Genomic DNA, 22500 nt, shown 5'->3' on the forward strand with positions numbered 1-22500 from the left:
GTCGGGGGTTTCTGCCTTGTTATAAAAAAGGGAGTTGGGTAAAGCAAACTCCCTCCTTGGACGAGCACGGGGCTTAGTCAAGTAGAACCGGGTTGCGCTGCTTGATGCTCCGATCGAAAACAAATCAGTGGGGCCATGCCGGTACGACTGAATATGCGTTAGAAAGGTCAATCCCTCCCCTACGACACCAAAAGAAAGCGGGCCGAACTTCTAACAGCCCGCCCGCTTCCATAGAACAATATCGCGGCAACGTAGACCTAAGTGGTCATATTGGATCCTTGGGAACCATCACAAGTACGGCCGGCCTCGAGAATGCCGTGTCGTCCAGCGGAGCCTAGAAGAAGGTGACTCGCGCAGACAGCTGACTCCTTTTCAATAGAAAGGAATAGCCAAACCAACCCAGCTGGCTGGTCAATCTCAGAGATCTTATCGGCCGGCAAACCGGAGACGGACGACCACGGTCCCGACCTTACCAGCACCGGAGGTGTACTAATCAATGAACCCCCCGAAACCTACTTTCTTTTCTGACAAAATCAACCAAGCCTAAGCGGTCACGACATGTTGTTGATATTGATTGAGGACTTTCGCTGACTGAATCCATCCATAAACCTAGACCCCGGTAACCTTCGTAACCAAAGCGTCACGACAATATCCAAAGGTCAACTTTGGATTCTTAAGTAGGGGGCAAGGAGGAGCACGTAAGAATGCCGACCACCACATAAGCCACTGGTGGCTGAGAGAAAGCGAGCAGCACCTTGTATAGGTTGGGCGGAGCTTGAAGAAGCGAGCCCCTATCAGAGAAAGCCATTGCGCGCTAGCCTAGCTAGCTAGCGTTTTTCAGCTGGCTGTTATTTAGTTGTAGCTAGCCTTCCCTCCTTCTATCACTTTGGAAAGATTTAGCAGTCTTTTCTTATGATGACCTGGTCGAGAGAGTACGATACATCGGTGTAAAAGATTGAGTGGGATCTGTAAGGTTGGTTATAGTAAGGCCTGGCCGGAAAGTGTTCTTGCCTCTATCATTAGCTCGGGCAGTCCCCGTATCTGGTCTTTCGGTCACCTTTCAATGGCTCCCTTAATTATGTGCGAGGAATTTCCCTCTTGAGGAATAGGAATTGGATGTTGATATGCCCGGGCACTCCAATTATTGATTGTGCAGCTCTCTTCTATTAGCGACTAAGAGAAAAAGGGCACACGGACCGTACTCGATTGATGAGCCAGCCCTCTACACTATGGATTGTTGGTCCGCCCGCCCCTGAATCAGGGGAAGGCAGTAGTGGAGTAACGGGGGATCCCGAAGCGAAAGGATCAGCCTCTTCTTTGTTGGTACTTTATTCTAGCTTATATCTCACATTTCGTTGTGGAGAAATCAAGGGTTTGACTCTGACGCCCTGCAGCTCTTGAAGAGGAAAGCATATGACGTACTGTCACCTCCCATTCTCTGATGACTCTCAAAGGAAAAAAGAGGTAAGCCCTAAAAAGAGGGAAAAGCCCTCTTAGTTAACTGCCGCCGGTGCTACTTCCTTAATTAGAAAAAGACCCTGATCTATTCAGATCAAGAAAAAAAAGAAGATAGTGATTTGGCTAACCTAAGGTACCTTCCCAATCGAACTATCGTGCGTGACACATAAATGCCGATTCCATAAGCTTATTTCACTCATTGCTCTTAGTGGAAGAATGCCCTCAAAGTCCCTCAAATGCGACTGCCTTGAACGAATCCCATTCGTAGTTCTGAATAAACCTCCTAAGTCAATCCGGACGGGAGAACTTCAAAAGGATCATGCCGAGTTCCAGAAAGATTCTTTTTTCATCAAAGACCGAGTACTTGCTTTTCCCAACATCTGTCTCGCTTCCAAACCAAAGGAACTAAACGCCTCCCTGTTCTAGAAAATGCTTTCGAAAAGCCATTGCCAAAAGTGCTTTCACCTACCTACTAGCTAGGGGCACAAGCCGGGAACCTAACCGGTGAAAGAGTCAGAGCCTTTCCGAATCCGAACTAGGGATCAGATCAACCTAAAGCAAGCACCATCAGTTGTGGATGAATCCAGAAAGTCTTTCTACTTAGCTCGTCAAGCGAAGTAGCTATCAACGGCTTTAGCATGACAACTATAACATCAAGCCATGGTAAACTGCCAAAGCTTCTACTGTAGTGTAGCACCTGGGTTCAGCCTTCTCCTTGCCGAGTTTCATCGCCCGCAGCGTGTTCAATTGTAAAGTCCTTCCAACCCCTGGTTCAGGGCCTGAGGGTACCAAACAAAGATGAATCCCGCGCAATCAGAGATTAAGCCATAAGATCCCATCCCTGAAACAGGAAGAGTCGGGGGCACCTACCGAAGGAGTCTTCCCTCCATCGATTCAATGACAAAATCGCTCTATTGAGAGGGCCTTTGACAACCCTCTTGAATGTGGCTCGCTCCTAGTTTTTCTTCCCCCGCCCGTTCTATCTAGGCTGGTGGCTATACCTGATTTCGTGTCTGATCGAACTTGAAACTAGCCCATTGAGCTTCTTGGGTTCGTCTTCAGTTTGAAGTTCGCCGTAGTACTCTTCTTCAGAATTCTTCCGCGTCAGGGTTCCAAACCTGAAAGAAGGATCCTAAAAAAGGATCGCACACAAGAAAATAGAGTTGGAATGAAAGATGGGGATTAAAGAACAGATTCAAACGTCTGTTATGATCTTCTCGAAAATGATGCGCGATTAAGTGAACAATTTACAACGGACACGAAGCTTTTCAGTCTCATTCTGACATATACACAAAACGAAAGGAACAAGGAAATGCGTTAGCATTCCCAACGCAGGGAAGAGAGACCTCTGTTCCAAACACGAACAAGAGAAGAGAGCGAAGTGAGGCGGATTCTCACTAGGGAGATCGAAGAGCTTTTCCTGAGATACCAAGAATCCTCCTTTGTTGGATCAAAAGGAAGGAAAACAAATTCCTAAACCTTCTAGATAATCTTTCCGAATCAACATCAACAACTCCTTGGTTGATAGCTATGATCCTGTCATCCCTACCCTTTTCTTCTCCCGAAAGGGGGCCCTAGGTCATGCCCTTGAGATAGGGATTGAGGGCTAAGCCCCGACCACGACTGAATGAAAACAGAAGGTCACACAGGCGAAGATGGGGACCAAAGGAATGAGTCTCTTCTGTGCTTTCGGACTGAACCAAGATGGCAGCTAGCTCTTCCCCCCTAGCCAAGCGAGAAGTTCCGCTTTCCGTCTTTCCTAAAAGCACATGTTATCCCACTCGTGACTCTAGCGAGAAAGGTTCACAGAAAAGTCAGGGAGGAGGCTTTCTAGGTCTTCTGCAAGCTGATGTTGTTGAAGGTAAAGAAGACCCTCTCTTCCTGGCCTAATCCGATTGCCCGTTCGAGGTGATACCCGAAAAAGCCCTCCCAACTCCTAGGTCTAATAGCTAATAGCTCTTTTGTCAGCTCTTTCGTACCTAACTAGGGTTTTTGTTTCGCTATAGAATTCCCCGGTAACCATGCTTTGGGGCTCAAACTCAATTCCTCACTCAAATGGCACTGGAACTTCGGCTACTTTAGCCAAAAAACGCAATTTCGACTCATCAAGATTCAATCTATTTGGGGGGTGCCCGACCCAGGTATGGATTTTGGTCTTCTTCGTAGCGGATATAACCCCGAAAGGTGGAGTACCGTACCACAAGGTTTTTCTTCCCACTTCCAAGTCAATGCCTATGAAACATGTTGTCAATAGTCTGTCACGTCGTCTCGATCCTCAAATGGGCGCTACCATAGATAGAAAAGAGATTCCCACCTATCTATCGATTGGTCATCCCAGTTTTGGTACTCAATATTGATATTGTCGGGGCACCTTTCTTTAGGGTATGACCCAGGAGCGGAGCAAAGACAACCTATCTTGCTGCTAGGAGTGCCTACCCAATAGCTGATTCTTTCTATTATGCTGATAAACTCTGATAACCCCACATCAAGTAGTGGAGAGACAAACCTGACTTCTTTCCTCGGATTCCTATTCCTACACGACTTGTTGAGGCAAATTCGCTTTTTATTGTGCCACTAGGCTAGTCGTCCAAATTGAATTAGTCAATGCGCTAAGTAATCTCCTTGCCTGCCCGCCTCAGGAACATTCTAATCAATGGTCTCGGGAATTTTCGTTGCAATCACTTTTCCCTTCATAAATCAAATTTGAATCGGACAAGTTCACGTTTTCTCGGGATTTTTGGATGAAAGTCAATTTCCTTTCCTAAGTGAGAGTTCAATCGTGCCATTCTTTCATTTTCCCCGTATTTTTGGTTGTCAACGGGAAAGATTGGCTGAATTCCCCTTCTCGCACCGGTAATTCACCCCATAGTGCCTAGGCTTTTCGCTCTCCCTCACTGTAACAACTCTAGGTGTCGTCGCGCCTAAGTTATTATGCTTTTTCCACTTTCGTGGGGGGGTCACGTAGGATGGTTAAGCCAGGAGCAGGACCGAGACTTTGCTTAGCCAACACATCTTCACATTGCCTTCCCTCCAAATATGTCTCAATTCACACCTCCAATCCCTTCTCTGATTCTCAGGATAATCTTGAAATGTGGATCCTCAGGCCCAGCCATTGTGCAGCTTCTGTATAGAAACCAGGGAGTCCGTCTCAACCTGAATGAGTCTATAACCCTCCTCCCAGAAGCTAGTAGTTTGGCTAAAAACAGATAATCAGAAGAAAATGATCGGGCAGGGATGCACAGCAGGAACTTGCAAAGCCAACACAAGAGAAAAGAAATATGCTCACCCTCGGTGAACTCTCTTTAAAGACAGAAGCGCATCCAACCCCGTTCTTTTGGACTCCTTTGATCGAGACTGGTATTAGTTCCTTTCCTTATATGTATAAGCTAGATAAGTAGGGTTCCTATTGGACGAAGGCTTTCTTGAACTCAATCAAAAGAGCAATTCAAGAGAAAAGCTTCATGTTCTCCTGCTCGGATCGGAGAATGGGTGCAGAAATGGTTGAGGAAAGGGCTTGCCCTACTGAAACTGAAGGGGAAGAGCAAAAACTAGAAGATGGGCACAGGTCTTTCTTTTCTTGAAGACTGTCTTTCCCTGCTGTAGAAGAGAAGAGTCAACCCAGAATGCCGAGACAATAGAAAGAGAATAGAAAGAACCTATGTCAGTGGATTGCAAGGGCCTTGAACTCCTTTCTTTTTAGATCCATCGGTACCGCAGGAGATCTAGTTCCGCTATTGGTCAATTAAATAGATAGTACAAATAGAAAAAGGAAGTACCGGTGGAAAAGAATACGGGGAAAAAGATAAGCTCTATTATAGGCCTTGACTGGATAGTCAAATAAAAACAAGCAGCTAGTACCGTTCACTAGAGAATACAATCACCAAAAAGAAAGGAAGCAAAAAGAAAAAGACCAGTGACAATGCCAGCCACCTTTCTCGCTTGAGTACCTTCGCCTATTCGAATCTTTCTATTATAGGATGGATCTGACCTCTAGGTCTAGACCGTCAGTTCCTTCTTCTACTTACTTTTATAAAACTTGGAAGGGAAAAAGCCCTGAACACCTTCCTTTCGATAGCGGAAAGCTGGCAAAGAAGTTCCATTACAAGATAGTACTCTTTTCCACGAAGACCCATAAAGAGTTGGCGAACTGGAGAGGACTGCTAAACTTATAGGGAAATATAAATTAGGACCGAGCCTTCGTTGAACTGTCTGCTTTCTTCCGACCGGCTTCTACCGCTGAGTCGAATGATTGACAAGTCTGATCGTCCGGTGCCAAAGAGTCTGCTACCGGGGAGTCTGATATCTCCCAATCTTCTGCTATTAGAGAATCTGATACCGCTGAATCTCCGGATGTAGCTTCAATCAATGCCTGCCAAACTTCCACCGTTGAATTGATCCCCTTTGCTCAATCAGATGCCGTAGCTAGTACCAGTCCTACCCCCGAATCGGATAATGTACTTTAATTATGCTTTCTCAGAACTGAGAATCAATTCTCACATTTTAGAAGATACCGAAATTTCTGGTCCTTCCTTAACTGATCCCCGAAAAGACGAAAAGCTTTTCTCGGAGCGAGGGCTTTATTTAATGAAATAGTTAGCCAAGATAATCCATAGGAAGTAAATGGCGTGGGGGTCTTGGTTGAGGGCTTTCCTTGGAACTAGGAGAGACCTTCTGCCTGTCTTTAGATGACATTTCTAGACGACATTGATTTCACTGCCAATAGTCAGGGTTGGCACCAACGCAGGGAGTAATAGAATGAATTGAATGCCGGTCTCCAAAGATATATATAGCTTGTCGGCCACTTCACTCTCTTCTGGCGTCCTGCCCCCCCTTTCATAGCTTGAAGGGTGCTGGCAGAACTCTATCTATCCTTCGAGTAGATACTTCCACTTTGTGGGTTCGAGCACTTCAAATAGTGAGTTTTCACGGATAGGAGTGTTAGAGAATGCCCTTCCATAAGAAAGATTAGGGCATCAGCCTAGAAGTGAGAAGTGGAGGAGTCATTTCCCGGTCTAGAGAATAGTCAGCTTAAGGCCCAGTCGGCCAGTCAGTGGCACCAGGCTTTCTTTTCTTGAATTTGACTTTACACTTGAATGAAATGTCCGCTTGCTTTATTAGCTGCTGTGTTACGGGAAGCTTTTCATCACTACTATGTGATAGCGGAACCGTACCCTTCCTATTGCATTTGAGGAGCAGTCCCCCAATAGTTTCCGAAGACGTTCGGTAATTTCTTTTTTAGAAAGATTTGAGCTTTCTGTGGTTCCCGATGTTATAAGTGTTTTTTTCCTAACTAGCCTAGCTTTCATTTGTCCGTATGGAATTGACAAGTTTGCTTTGACTGACTTTTGCCTCTAAAGCAGATAAGCCAAGGGATGCTTCTTTTCTATAAGAAGAAGAAGGGTTGCACGGCACCGATTACCGGATTCGTTCAGTGACAGTCAAAGAAAGGAGTTCAACCCCAGTGTCCCCCGTCTTTCCTCTGACAGAGGCTGAATCTTCTACTTCTAGCTACTCTGGGATTCCCCCTTGCTGGGCTACTTTGCTATTCAAAGGGATAGAAGTCAGAAAATGAAGGAAGAGATGGCCTTGAGCCTGGTCTTCCTTCATCCATGATGCCTAAGGTGCCTAAGTATGGCGTAGGGACGGCTTTGGTTTGGTATCCAAGAACTCTATCCCTAAGACGACCTTTTAATCGTCTAGGGGCGCCACAGTGAAATTAGTCGTATCTTTCCATCCTCCTATTTGTGGCTCCATCTGGAAAACTGGAGCTTCTATGGGTGCTTCAGGTAAACTAAGTCAACTGAAACTCCAACCGGCTGAAGAAGAAATCGCAATAAAGCGTTTATTCATTTTGATTTTCTATACTCGCTACGTAAACTCCACTACTCGCATTTAGTCTCGTATATATTCCTGCTGAGGAAGGGTCTCTAAGGCCGTTTATTAGCGTGAGAAGGCGGTTCAGGCTACTTTGAAAGACACTCTCTCCGGTAGCGGGTTGTAATTAATCTCAGCTTCCGTTGAGATGAGAACAGCTTTCGCTCTCTTGCTTTCCAGCGCCCCTCACCCGCAAGCAGAGGCTCTCACTCCACTTTTCATAAAATAGAGAATGCTGTCTTTTGAGAAAGGAAGAAATTAGCTTTCTAAAGCAGCAGCACCCCGAGGGCTCCTTTCCAGCTCTGCTCTGTCTCACCACCCCTCCTACAAAATGAAGGGAATGGACCGCAAGCAGAGCAAAGTGGTTTCTAAAACTTCAACAAGCTCGGCAGGGAACTTTCCGAGAGCAGGGCTTACAAAGGGAACTCAAATTGGAAGGCTTTCAAAGTCACTTGGCCTATTGATCTTGACCAGCCTCGACTGGTTCCACAGCAAATGTAACTTGCCTGTAAACTATTCCCTCAGCTGGCACGACATTGAGAAGAGAATTGCAAATATCTTCACTGGTTTTAGAAAATGGAGTCCAGTCCTTGAAATGGTTCGCACAAGGAAGGAAAAGAAAAGGAGGGTCTCACACCGGTGTAAAGTAAAAGCAATTTCCTTAGACTCAGAGATTGCATTTGCTGGCCTTTAACTGGCTTTACAAAACAGGCTTTTATCTCAGCCTTGATCACAGGATGGGAAAAGTACCGGCCTGGACCCCAAAAAAAGAGATCACCATCGGGACCGGTACTGCTACTAGATTACCCCCTGTAAAGTAAACACTTTCAAACTAGCCAGCTGGATCTCAAACTGGAGAAAGAGAACTCCCCATGGCTGGGAACTAACAATCGATAGAGGGGCTTGCCACAGAAAGTCCAGAAGTCGCTTTATTCTCTTCTTAGGAAAATGCATCTTCCTTTCCTGATCTAATGGATTCCCCTTTTACTGCAACTGCAACAGAAGGGGCTGGGGATTAGCTGAGCTCGAAGGCAGATGGAATGGCACTTTCTTTTTCCGAACTGGCTAAAAAAGAACTCACTTGCTCAATGGCTGACAAAAGGGCTTACCCTACGACTGCTAGCTTTGACTTGCTTGAAGGAGATTGAAAAGGCTTCCTTCCTTGGGGAAAGACTCCTATTACCGGGGACTACTAATACAGCTACGGGGAATGAAGACACCACATACCACATAGAGAAAAGAAAGCGGAATAGCGGGACGAGGTGAGGAAAAGATCTGGATACTCTGACTTCAGGAGGAGAATCCATTATAGTGGGTCCTCCTACGCATATTCTACAGGGAGGGGAAAACAAAACACCACACCACATGCAGGGACAATACCAAGCACTTTGTTACTGGTTCGCAAAGGAATAGAAGGGAAAAAGTCTTTGATTATAACAGGCGGGATATCAGGAAAAACACTGGAACTCTAGATCCTCTAACGCTGAGTCAAATGAGAATCATAAGCTATTGATTACACCACAGCAGGATCTTGCCTTGGATAGGCCCCTAGCCTGTGAGCTTAGCCAGTAAATGCGTCCTAGGTAGAGAGGGGAAAACCTAGAAAAGAAAAGACCCGGCATAGCCTCTTTGAAAGCCATCAATCACGCTGCCTCACGTTCCCTCCATCCGAGCCTGCGGCATCCCGGCCGACACATCTCGAGATCGTTTATTCTAATTCTAGCTAGAAATGGAACAAACTAAGCATCAGAGTCTTATGCTCATGATCTGTCTATCACATCAATAGATCTTGCATAGAAGAAGGCTCTGGCTAAAGCACTAGTAGTAGATCTTATAGCTATGTCCCTAGTCAAAGAACCTGAAGTCATTTCGGTAGCACGCCCACTCATAGTAAGAGAAGAAAGACATGTGCATTACTAGCCAGTTATAAAGGATATATACCCATATTCATAAGATTCTTTATTAATCAATCCTCTTGATCCATAAATGTCATTAACAGCGGCAGGAAGGAAAGAAGCCTAGACTTCCTTTTCCAGAGCGAGATCAAGTTGCTGGACCATAAGTAGCTTTCGCCTATATGTCAAGACCGATCTGGTGCTAGTTATGGTTATGCTGCTAAATCAACTGCATAATCGATTGGATCAAAAAGTCAAATTTGATCTTATAGCTTGAACGCCTGGTTCTCTCCTAGTAATGTCACACAATCCAGAGGGTGGACGTTAGTTCAGGTTCTTTTCTTTCTTCTTTGATCCGTCTTAGGAACGAGTGGCAGCCTCGACCCGAGTAGAAGTGCCATGCTTGGATTGCCCAACGAAGAATGCCCCTTGTAGAACTCTATTCCAGTTTTCACACTTGCTAGAAGCACGAGCGAAGGAAGGTTACTCCCATAAATGACTCTTCGTGCCTGGCGGGGGAGTCTCAACAAAAGAATAGCAAATGGGTGAAAGATAGAGGATTTGCATCTGTTATCCTTTTCCGAAACCGATAGCTAGTCTCCTTAAGAATTCGAGTACGGATGTCGCCAGCTACCTTTTCATACTGTGATAGACTGGAAGCGGAAACTTCTTGGTGGGCGACTTGTGGAACCTCGGGGGTGACCTGAGGGCTTGTGAGCCCGGGGTTTGACGAAGACTCTTTTAGAAAGACAGTTGGAGATTGAGGAATCAAAACTGAATACCATCCGCACACGCGGGCAAGTTCTTTGTCCTGTAAAACTGACAAAGAGCTTGATGGGTATCAATTCATTGAATTATGTACTTCTTAATCATCAAACCCTCGGGAAGGCACATCATCGATCATTTAACTTATCAGAGAGAGGCCTTGGCAATCTAATCCAAGACCAAGCGCAAAGGCCACTGGTTCTGTCATACTCTAGTCTCTTTCTTTCTACTCTCGAGTGACTTGCTTTCCTTTCGAGCAGACTAAGAAGAAGAAGCCCACGGAGCGGTAGGGGAATGGTAGGTGAGTGTAACCCCAACCTGTACAATTAAGTGGCATAGCGATCCCCTGTCTTTTTACCTAAGATATTGCACTAAAGCCTTGAGTCGAAATAAAAGAAAGGCTAGTCTATTAATGTAAGAAAGTCAGTTTTCAAGCAGGATTATTGAAAGCAAGTGAATTTGTAAGCGAGTCCTTCTCCTGGTCAGCCACCTAGAGATCCAGCTTAAGTTGGAGGTGTTGATAGGGCCATTCCCAGTAAGTGTAGGAGTTTCAATATTCATAGTCTACCTTTTAAACCGGTAAGGATAACACTTTATATATGACTAATGGTAGTTGCCATCATTCTAGTTGAAGTGCTAGTTCGGAAAGATATAGTTTCAGTCCATTCTGAATCTCTAGCTTTTGGGTCAGTTCCAGCAAGCTAGGTTAGGGCAAAGATAAAGATCCATCTAAGTCAAGATCGTGTAGTGTAATAAACGGCTTTCCCTGGGGAGGGCTAACTAAAGAAGGATAAGAGATAGATTTGTTTCGATGAGAAGAGAAGCTCCATCTTTTAAGCCAGCACCCTACACTCTTTATTTTCTTGCTCTCGAGCTAATAGGTCGAAGGTCCTTGAAGTTATCCAAATACCAGTAGTAAGAGCGAGGATATCTTGTGACTAGGTTTTCCATTAATGCCAGTACTAGGACTAATATAGGATTTCTTCCTCGATCTAATTTGTTTTCTTCCCATATAGAATCTTCGTTACCTCTTTTTTAAAGCCATCAGACAAGTGAAATACACTGTAGCAAGCCCTCTTATTTGATTTATATTGGAAGGCATCTAATTGGCTAGCTTAAATCTCACTGGAATCCATAACCTGGGAATAGACCTACCATACCTTGACGAAAGTGGGGGAATATCTTGCATAACCGACAGCGGAAGGCGGAAGGATACCTACGGGACATACTTACCTAAGGGGACATCGAAGAATACGGTCCCTTCTCGCAAGTTGGAGTGGGAGTGGAAGCGCTTCTGTTTTCTATTCCCCTTCTGCTTTTCTTTTTCATTCTCCCTTTTTTAGGTAATTGAGTAAGTGCGTGAGACCTATCCTCTCTCAGGTCAGGATGGATGGTTGTTGGCCTGCTAGCTCGGAAAGCCCATATCAATTTAGAGGTCAGGCCCTTAGGGGATTTATAGGGCAAGTTTTCTCATTTCAAAAAACTTTCATCTTTCCTTCCAAATATTACCCATACTCTATTTGTAGCTAGACTATGTTCGTATCCTATTGAATACATTTCAAGGATTCTTCCTTTCGATTGAAGTCTGCTTGCTTCCCTGCTAAAGCTAAATGAGAACAGAGAGAGGAGAGAGGAGCGAAAGCCACTCGACTGAAAGGAGAGGAGCGAAAGGCTCAGCGAATGGAAGAAGCAGGCAAAGATAGATAGAATTTGGTAGGGAAAAGTGCTTTGTTGGACTTGTTCCCAGGGTGAGATCAAAGATCTTTCAACGCGTTGATTTCCTACTAAAGAAACAGGCTTTCTACCAGGAGTTTTGTTTGTCTTTCGATGTGAAAGGGTCGAAAACTCTCGCTTTATGCTTGAGAAAGAGCCTTCCCGGCGATCTGCTTCATGAATGGAAGGGTGGAACCAAGGAAGACAACTGAATACCGGAAATTCAAAGAGAAGGATTTCCAGAGGTAAATATCTGGCATTGAGCCCGCCTATCATAAGTATGAGTTGGGAGAGCGAGATAGAGACAAATACCCAATAGACGGTGAAAAAGCTTTCCTGCACGCGGGAACCTTCCTTCTGTCTTGCAGCCTTGATGCTCAGTTCTATTCTCCCGCTCTTGCAAGGCTAGCCGGGAGGGAGGTCTTTTTTCGGGTTTGGTTTGCCTAGATAGGAAGTGCGCTTGCAGTGCTTCTAGTAACGATTTTGAAGTGCAATATCTTGGGGTATGATTGCTTCTTTCTTCGGCTTAATAGGGCTTGTGGTTCGTTATCAGTACCTGTTTTAGAGCGATATAACCTCGTTGCCCGCCTCTCAATGTGGTGCCTTTCACTCTGCTCTGTCAACACTTTCTCGCTATGCCGGAAGGTAGGATTTCAGGTCTTTTCCCAAGCTATGAATCTTCATCAATGGCATAGTAATAAGAGAGAAAGAAATTAGTGATTTGATGTTCCATCCGCAAACACGACGAAAAAGGTAGCCGAACCACCTCCCTCAAGTGCTAGCGTACAAGAAGGAGCTTTCGGCAGTGAATCACATGTCGAAAGACCAAAACCCTATAGATCGAGATTTGTGCTTGGTCTTTCGCCTACTGTGTATGGTGTAACGGCATCTCATGCCAAGAAAAAAGAAGGGTTGAACCTGGCTCACAAACCAGGAGATCTGGGGGCTGCTTTTGCCCGCTCATCATCAATCCCATTCTACTACTCTGTTAGTACCCATTCTGACTCTTGTCAGTCTCCGAGGGACATCGAAGACTTGAAACTACATCGAAAGACAAAGCATTTTCCTTCCTCACTACCATCTCGAAAGAAGCAATCGGCTTGGGATGAATGTCATTGGTTTTTTTTTCCTATCTTTCCCTCTCGCGAGCTTCCTTTCGGAGTCGACGTGCTTCCTTATTCGCGAGAATTTCCTCCCTCCGGTCTTGTCTCCTCACTAAGCGCTCTTCTTGTCGTTTCAACCTTTTCTCATATCTCATTTTGGCCTTCAGTCTTTCTTTAGCCTGATCAGATAATGGTGCTCCACTTTTGGACATAGGATTTGATATCACCCAATTCTTCGTTTACTAACGTAGAACTCATACTACGCCGGATTTGATGTTTCAAAGAAGTGGGTGGTTGTGAACCACCGAAGTCTAGTTGATGTTTACATATGTAACTTAACCCCTTATTCTATTTCTATTATAGACTTTGATGGTCGACAAGGGGGTTGCAGAATCCTGGATTGTTAAACCAGGAAAGACCACCCCTCTTGCTGCCGAAGGTTGGATTAAACCTTCGGAACACACCAAGAATTGTGTACCAGACGTTCCACCCATTAAATAAGGATAATTAATATCACTCTTCAACGGCTCAAGGATAGGTACCTTGAAGTCGGGACCCAATAAGGCAACCATATCATAGACCTTCCAGATCAATCCAAATCTAATGAAATCTGGATTGGCCTTAGTGATCTTCCAATTATGGTTGATCACAGGTGCCTCAAAGAAATCCTGGATGGTTACACAAGGAGACAGTGCTAAAGAATAATACCATTTTATATACTTAAGCCACTGTTTCACCCAAGCCCTTAAACATGACCACTCAAGAAAATCCTTCATACCTGGCTGATTAAATAAATCATAAGGTCTAATTTTCAAATCACGAGGGGCCATCCCCTTACGCAAGAAGTCAATAATTTTTCCTCTTAAGTCAGGATTCAAAGGACAACCGCGGCCTAACCAGAGATCCGCAGGTAGCAGGGTTTTATGATACATGGCAACGACCCGCATAAAATGCTTAGATCGTTGGTGATCGAACCTTGCCAATTGCCTATAACCTGCACCTCCTACACGAGCAAGAGTAGACAATCTCTTAATAGTGTAGGTGTTATGAACACCCATCAAACCATATGGATGGTGGGAAGATAGCTGATTTTTCAAAGAAAGAGGTGAGAAATCTTTATATAAACCTGCAACCCTGAATTTCTTGGCAAATTCAGCACACCCAGTATCCGATATAAGAGACTTTTGATAACTTTTTGAAACTCCTATACGGGATAAGGCCTGCTCATACTTCTCAGCGACTGCCGTATTAGCGATGACAACGTCATCGCCTAAAATGGCATAGTCTTTAAACACTGATCCAGGGTAAACCTCCTCCGCACACCACCATACTAATATATGATTGGTTAAGGAGAAGAGAGCCCAAGACGAATAGTAACCGAGAGGCTGCCCCGCAACAAATGACACTGTACTATTTAGTTTCCTTACAAACGGTACAGTGAAAATCTTTGTTGCTAGTGCTGAATTCACAACACTAGAAGCAAAACTTCGGTAAAATAGAGAAAACATTACCTCAAATAATCAAAGTAACGGCCACCGGTCGGTGGCAGACTTTAAATCAAATGAGTAGCAATATCTATTGCCCACTAAGTTATCCAACGGTTTTCTTTGATTAAATGTTCCATCGGTTGGCAATGACCGTAAAACAATCATACACCAATCGTGAACAGGCTTCAACAACCGCTGATTAACATAGTTACCTATGGCGAAGATTCGCCCTTTGCCCCCTCCTGGACACGAACAACCTAGTTTCCCTGGTATCCATCGTAAACCAAAGTCGTTTATCGAAGGCAACAAGGGACCATTAGTTCGCTCAAATATATCTAAAGACCATCCACTTATCAATTTCTTCGTTTTCTCTAGTGGATATCTGATATACTCAGGCCATAATGCGCCTTGAGACCACTGTTGACCCTGAGCGTGAACAAAGTTCACAAGCTCACGCCAATTAGCAAGCTCAAAGGGTAAGAAGGTAAAGACCGATTTCTAATCTTTAACCTTCTCACGTCCTAATCCTCCTCTATCAAACTTAGTTAAATAAAAGGATGGAAGGCACTTAATGGTTGGTTCCCACGTCATACCTTGGAACAAAGGTATTTCAGTGAGATTAGGGACATACCGAGGAAGAAGTCTATTCAAACTCATTTTAAGAGATGAACAGAATTCTTCAACGGAATCCATACAATTAACAGGCTCAATGATAGTTGACTTGGAAACTTTCTTTGGTATTAAGATAGCATTAGCTATCGTAAAGAAAGACAAGTAAATTCTCACTATCATATCCGCTTTATCATCCTTCTTATATATCATTAATCTATGGAAGGATGGGAGAATTTGAGGATATCCCGATCGTGTCAAGGATACCGGAACTGGTAGCAGAGTATGAGGGGTCTTCACACCCCCATAAGCCTGCTGTAATGATGATGAACACTGCTTCAAATAGAAAGCAGTGAACAGAGCACCAGACTTACGATACAATCGTATCACCAGCTTGGTAAAAAGGTAGGCTGAAATACAGAATTCCTTGGTTAGACCTTCAGCCACAATGAGGATCATCTTATTTAGAAATGACCTCATCATGCGAGAATCTTCTCAAATTCTCTGCCACCTAATGGAACTAATTGCCATAAGTGTCGGAAACAGTCGATTCATGGTACACGTTATAATTATGCTTCCTTCGGGCAGCTTAATTCCCTAACCGTGGTTAGTTCTGCATGCCAGGCTTCCGCGTCGCCCATGTGTCGTCTGAACATCTATGTCCAGACCTTCTCAAAAATGAGTCCATTAGAACTCACCTAAATGATCTCAATCTTGTTGAGACCATGGGAAGGCACCTCAAGTATGACTTAAGGTATCACAGAAGAGAAGACTGTGATCGAGGTTATACATATCAGATAGAAAACAAGAAGCTTGGGATCCTGTCCCTAGGACAGCCCCAATTACCAAACCATGCTCCTGCCTCATGGAGTCAGGATCGTGTGGCGATCATGACCGGAAAGGGGATGACCCTTTCCCGCCAATAGCAGGTAACTGCTAATGACGCCTTATAGACTTTGACGAGCTAAGAGAAGCTAAGCCATATCGCAATTCCTGTATAAAGCTCTTTTTCTGTAGTCACAAGGCCTGTTCAAAAGATCAGATAGGCGGAGATAGAAGCAAGAAAAAGGCCGGCTAGCTCGTGCAATCAACGAGAAAAGCCTTCGCCTTAGTAAGCTAGCTTTGGTTGCTAAGGTTCTCCGGGCACTACGGTAGGACGTGGATCGATCATGACGAGAATGGACACTTCTCCGTAATGTAATGTAATAGAAGAGTCACAGTCCGGGAAAATCTCGACCAGACGAAGGAGATATGAATGAAATTCGGGCGGGTAAGGGCTTGGCTTGACCCTGTCTTCTCTCCTGGTCGGGTCGGAGGCGAAGACAGGCAAAGTTCATCATTCAGTGGTGGGGTGTTCATAGAAAGGAAGGCGTCGCCCAACGAGTGGCATCTTTCTTTTGGGGATAGAGTCTCGCTCATAGATAAAGGAAGAGTACGCGCGCTAGCGCGCTACGGCTTACGCAGTTGATCGGATCAGATAGCCCTTCGGGCAACCAACCGCACAAGAAATTCCGATCAACAACTTGGAGGGATGGCTGAGTGGCTTAAGGCATTGGTTTGCTAAATCGACATACAAGAAGATTGTATCATGGGTTCGAATCCCATTTCCTCCGGCGCGGAAGTGGAACGGGCGGGCGAAATTACGTGAGAGAAAGAACCTCTTGGTAGAGTCCCCCGGAGGAAAAAAGAGCACTACTTAGTGACTAGGAGCGGAGAGCCCGTTGCGCGTTGTTTTTGTTTGACCGGCCTATCTTCTTTCTATAAGCAAGCTCCCTATGGCCGTCCAGTCCCTGGACGGCTCTCGGTTCTTGAGCATGTTGGGAGATTAGGCGGCAGTTGAAAGAGCTGCTCGAAAGCTTGACGAAGAAGCGAGCCCTATCCATTTTCTTAGTTTTGGGCTTTTCCCTGACTAGTCAGGTAGGGCGCTACTCGATTCAGAAAACAGACTTTAGGAAAGTGGTTCAGGTAGCTCAGCTGGTTAGAGCAAAGGACTGAAAATCCTTGTGTCAGTGGTTCGAATCCACTTCTAAGCGGGCGAAGGGATAAAAGGACACGTAGCCGAGAGCGAGCCGGATTTCTAAATGAAAGTGAAATAAGAAGGCAAAAAGCCGTATAGTGCTGGAGGAAGATTTTTAAAGAAAAAGCGGTGGATTACTCGGATTGGTTCTCGCCCCCCTGTGCCCAAAAGGATGGGCGAGTTCGGTTCGAGTGTTCATCGATCGGGTGGATCTATATGCTTCGGGGGGTGAGACGAGGTGTAGCGCAGTCTGGTCAGCGCATCTGTTTTGGGTACAGAGGGCCATAGGTTCGAATCCTGTCACCTTGATTTGTCGGTATGCCGCTCCGCGAGCAAGGAGTGCCACGCACGAGCGGAGCGAAAACAAAGCAGGGGGAATTCGGGGAAATCCTTCTCTATACAAGTTCTCGGACGAGGTTTTTGAACAGAACTTCGATAGGCGAGAGGTGTAAGCACCGCGAGGTGTGAAGCGATCTCGTACTAAACGAAACGACTTTCACTTTCCATAACCAAAATGAAAGAAAGTCAACCTATTCCTGCAATTGCGGTCAGTCTCGCTACCTCTTTAGTTGCCGCCCCCTACTTGCTCATTCGCAATTACTACCACAAGAGAGTCGCCCCTATATCTAAGGGAGCTTATGCACTCCACTACTTTTTATGTTATGGGGTCTCGAAGACTGAATTTAGCTGCCAACCCTAGTCAGCAAGCTGAAAAAGCCCTTTCCCCTTTTTCTAATAATATAAGGGTAAGCTTCATAGCTCCAACCGGGCTGTCGCCTTAGCTTACTAAGCGCTGGTTCTATCCCGGCCAAGCAACCAAAGCCGGGGATAACGGTGGGAATAGTGAAAGAAAGAGAAGGGGAAGAAGCGGGGTAGAGGAATTGGTCGACTCATCAGGCTCATGACCTGAAGACTGCAGGTTCGAATCCTGTCCCCGCCTACTCATTTGAGATGCTGGGGGAGCCGGCAGCTGTGCCCTAACTCAGTCCTTTGAGTCAGATTTTGCTTTTTCCAACCTGGTGTTCTTTCGCCTTGCATAACTTTAGGAAGACTTTCTTTATAACGGCCAAAGAGAGAAAGCACTTTCTTTATTAGAGTAGTCCCCCGGGATACTCCCCAAGAACTGGCTCAATGGCAATGCTTGGTGCACTTAGGCTTGGCATTGGCTCAAGCCGCCCAGGCTGCCCTTCTTTGTTTTATTGTTAATAAGCGGTGCTGAGGTATTGCCTGGTTGGTGTACTAGGGCGAGGTTTGGAACCCTCCGCTCGTGGGGTCTGTATCAATTCAGCCCAAGGAACTCTTTCTCATTCTAGTCCTTCCAAGACCGGTCTTTCTTCACCAAATCAGATGAGTCGTCATAACTCAGTGCCCACCTCCATTACCGCTCCCGTTAGAGCTCCCATTGATCCTTCATCTCCCCCATCCTCAGGCAGTCATGCTCCAGATCAAACTCGGCTACACCCCCCTAAACCACCTGACCCTAATCCTTCCATTGTGAGTCGTGAAGTTTCCGCGTCTCGGTTAAGGCATACTCTTACCATGGCGCGTGATAAAGTGACTGGCTCGGCCAATGAGAGTCATGATACTGGTCCGTCTATTGTAGAGGAGGATATAGCAGATTATGCCATGGATGATGTTACTGAGGGACACCAATCTGGTGTGATTCAACATTCTTCTTCCCTTGTTTCACATGAAGAGACTCTCATGGAAGAGTAGAGGTGCTGGGAAGAAGGCTTTTCCGCGCAATTTGATAGATATAATGGCGCATCGTCCTGATTTGGTGATCATTCTTGACCCTCGGGTGCGCGGAGAGCGTGCTCCATTTTTGGTGAATCAATTGGCTTTTTATTCCCACCATATCGCTGATCCTATTGGTCGTTCAGGGGGTCTTTGGTTGTTATGGGATGCTGGGATATGTAAGATAGAGGTTCTGGATTCCTCTTCTCAGGTTATTCATGCTTTGGTCTCTCAGGGCTCTTCGCCAGATTGGTTGTTATCGGCAGTTTACGCGAGTCCCAGCCAGTAGAGAGGAGTTATGGAATATCTTCCAAGAAGCTGGTAAGGATATCAACATCCCTTGGATGCTTATTGGGGATTTAAATGAGATTAGCGATGCAGATGAGAAGTTAGGAGGGAGAGCTGCTCGGTCTTTCCACTGTAGTAGATTCGCTAATTGGATTTCCAGCTGCAATTTGATTGATCTTGGATTCTCCGGTCCGCGCTTTACCTGGAGCAACCTTCGGCCTGGTCTTGGGCATGTCAAAGAAAGATTAGACCGTGCCCTTTCTAATACTGATTGGAGACTGCTATTTCCAGAGGCCATTGTTCAACACCTCCCTCGTACTTATTCTGATCATTGTCCATTATTGGTGGATCTCGAAGGTCTTCCTATTCCTAACCCCCATCTTCGTCCTTTTCGTTTTGAGGCTTGTTGGCTTTTAGACGATAGATATAAAGATCTTCTTAATCAAGTCTGGCATCAAAGTCATCTTTCCCTTCCCGAGCTTATTCCGGCCATGGTGCAGGCTACTAAAGACTGGAATCTTCATACGTTTGGGAACCAGTTTAGGAATAAGAGACGTCTCCTAACTAGGATTGCTGGGATTCAAAAAGCCTTAGATAGGGGACCTTCTCATTTTCTTATTGAGCTAGAGCGTGATTTGATTAACCAATACAATCGTATTTTAAAACAAGAAGAAGAGTTTTGGTACCAAAAATCTAGGGTGCGTTGGATGTTGTCTGGGGATCGTAACACTCCATTTTATGATGTCTCGACTATGGTCAAGAGAAGCTCAAATTGGATTCTTGCTCTTCGAAATTCTGATGGCTCTTGGTGCTATGATCAAAATGAGCTAAGGGACAAGGCCCGTGAGTACTTTTTTAAGCTATATTCTTGTGAGGATGAGCAAGCTGGACCCTATCCCAGTTTTCACTCCTACTATTGCTCCTTCAGTAGCTCTGACTTTGAGTCCAAATTCTTCTAATGAGGAAATTCATTTTGTTCAGTATGCACCCTTTTAAAGCCCCAGGCCCTGATGGCCTGAAAGCTGTCTTTTTTCAAAAGTTTTGGCCGATTACCTTTATGATTTAAAATGCTTTTTCTACTGGAGCTTTTCCTAAAGATTTGAATCTGACAAATCTTTGTCTCATCCCCAAGGCTCCTAAGCCTGATTTTATTACACAGTTCCGTCCTATAGGCTTATGCAACGTGGTGTATAAGATTTTGACTAAAGTCATAGCCAATAGGATGAAAGCCCTTTTGAAGAATTTTCTTGCTCCAACCCAAGCTAGTTTTGTCAAAGGTAGGACTACCATTGAGAACATCATTCTTGCCCAAGAATTGGTCCATACCATTCGTCATAAATCTGGTCTAATGGCGGTTAAGATTGACTTGGAAAAGGCCTATGACCGCTTAAGTTGGGATTTTCTTGAAGAAAGTTTGGGTCAAGTAGGATTTCCTTCTTCTTTAGTGAATCTTATAATGTTTTGTGTGCGTTCGCCATCTATGTCCCTCATTTGGAATGGGGAGGTCACAGACTCTTTTGCGCCTCAAAGTGGTCTCCTTGGCGGAGACCCCCTTTCGCCCTACCTCTTTGTCCTTTGCATCGAAAGATTAGCTCATTTAATTGATCATGAGGTTCGGCGTAAAAACAGGTCTCCTATCAAAGCGGGCAGGAACTGTCCTCCTATTGCTTCTTTATTCTTCGCTGATGATCTTCTTCTTTTTTCTAATGCTTCTTTTGCGCCAAGCTCCAATTTAATGTCAAATTCTTGCAGTCATTCTGGTCAGCGTGTCAGTCTTAATAAGTCCAAGTTGTTTTTGTCTCCTAATATTTCTCACAGTTTGGCTTCTGGGATTAGTCAGATTTTGGGCATTCCTTTGACCAAGAATTTAGGGAAGTCTCTTGGGGTCCCTATCATCCATGGTAGGGTCACTAAACAGACCTATTCTGAAGTTCTAGAGAAAGTTCAGTCTCGCTTGAGTGGTTGGAAAGCTAAAAACCTTTCCCTTGCAGGTCGGGTCACCTTGAGAAATTCAGTGACCTCTTCTCTTCCCTTGTACACTATGAAGTCCACTAAACTGCCTCTTGCTATTTGTGAGAATATTGAGAAGCTTAATAGACAGTTTCTCTGGGGAGGTAGTAATGAGAAGCATAAGATTCATTTAGTCAAATGGGATGTTGTGACTAATCCTAGAAAGAAGGATGGAGGGCTTAATATTAAAGAAGCTAGGATCCTTAACCAAGCCATGCTGGCTAAGCTCGGTTGGAAGATGATGTCTGATCCTGAAACCTTATGGGTTAGAGTCTTTAAGAACAAAAAGTGAGAGTTTCCTTTTCTTGGATGTGGCTATTAAACCGAATGCTTCCTACGTTTGGAAGAGCATAGCTTCCACTAGAGATATCATTAGAGAACTTGGAGAATTGGGGATGGAGCAAATGTTCCATTTTGGGTTGATAGCTGGGTGCCTGGGGGACCTTTGTGCGATCGAGTTGATAATGGAACCTTTTTTGAACAATCAGACTTTAGTCAAAGATTTTTTGACTGAGGATAGGTGCTGGGAGAAAACGTTGTTAGAGCAAATTCTTCCTCATGAGTTGGTTGAGATTGTTATGGGCTGTCCTTTAGCCCGTTTTGTCATTGGGTCTGATAAATTGATTTGGAGTCTAAATTCTAATGGGATATTTTCCACTAAGTCCTGTGTACAATATGCTTCGTCAAAGTCATAGTCAAAACTCACTTCTTTTTAAATGGAGTCCAATTTTGAGATTGAAAGTGCCCCCTCGTCTTCAATTCTTTTTGTGGCTAGTGGTTCATGAAGGTCTCCTAACTAATGTTTTTAGAACTTATAGGCATATCGGTTGGGAGACTCGTTGTTCCATATGTTCCCATCCATATGAGGATGTCATTCATGTCCTAAGCTAAGGGACTGCACCAAGGCTCGGATTTATTGGGATCAATTAATTCCATCAATTCGCTCCTCTCCTTTCAGTCGAGCTGCTTCGCTCCTCGTTTTACTCTTCCTCTTTAAGGCATTGGCTTCTATCTAATCTTGATTCTGCCTTCATTTAAGAGCATTTTTTTCCTTCTTGGCCTGTTCTTTTTTCTATTAGCATTTGGGGATTCCATTCCTTTTTTTTGATCCACAACCGGATAACCCCATTCATTTCATTCTTAACTATTTGGCGGAGGTTTTAGCAGCCTTTGATCAGCATGACACACCTTCCAGGCAGGTCCAATCTGATTTTCTTTCCTGGTCTTTTCCGGAGGATGGCTGGGTAAAGGTGAACTCGGATGGATGCGCCAAGGGTAATCCGGGTGAGGCTGGAGCTGGTGGGCTCATTAGAGATGCCCGTGGGCAGTGGTTGGTGGCTTTGACTTTTGACTTGGGAATCTGTACGAGTGTTACAGCCGAGCTTGAGGGCATTCGTCAAGGTCTTAGCCTTGCTTGGGATGAAGGCTATAGATTGTGCTTTGTGAGGCGGATGCTCAAACTATAATCAGAATTATTCAGCATGGCGACTCTACTTCTCATCCTCATGGCGCTTTAATTGAGGATTGTCGATCTCTATTGCGGA

At 44.9% G+C, this 22500-nt stretch overlaps 4 non-coding genes across 4 annotated transcripts, besides 4 other annotated features; all 4 read left to right on the forward strand.

The window, feature by feature from the left end:
• Nucleotides 1–9571: 9571 nt before the first annotated feature.
• Nucleotides 9572–9629: a sequence feature (matR fragment).
• Nucleotides 9630–15451: 5822 nt separating this feature from the next.
• Nucleotides 15452–15743: an inverted repeat.
• Nucleotides 15744–16429: 686 nt separating this feature from the next.
• trnS(GCU) lies at nt 16430–16517 on the forward strand. Its single transcript has one exon. It is a non-coding gene; the product is annotated as a tRNA-Ser (tRNA).
• Nucleotides 16518–16863: 346 nt separating this feature from the next.
• trnF(GAA) lies at nt 16864–16937 on the forward strand. The gene has a single exon. It is a non-coding gene; the product is annotated as a tRNA-Phe (tRNA).
• A 218-nt stretch (nt 16938–17155) lies between these two features.
• On the forward strand, nt 17156–17230 carry trnP(UGG). The gene has a single exon. It is a non-coding gene; the product is annotated as a tRNA-Pro (tRNA).
• Nucleotides 17231–17303: 73 nt separating this feature from the next.
• Nucleotides 17304–17503: a sequence feature (rrn26 fragment).
• Nucleotides 17304–17866: an inverted repeat.
• trnfM(CAU) lies at nt 17788–17861 on the forward strand. The gene has a single exon. It is a non-coding gene; the product is annotated as a tRNA-Met (tRNA).
• Nucleotides 17867–22500: the final 4634 nt, after the last annotated feature.

This window comes from Carica papaya, mitochondrion (assembly GCF_054855325.1).
Source record: "Carica papaya mitochondrion, complete genome".
Taxonomy (NCBI): Eukaryota; Viridiplantae; Streptophyta; class Magnoliopsida; order Brassicales; family Caricaceae; genus Carica; species Carica papaya.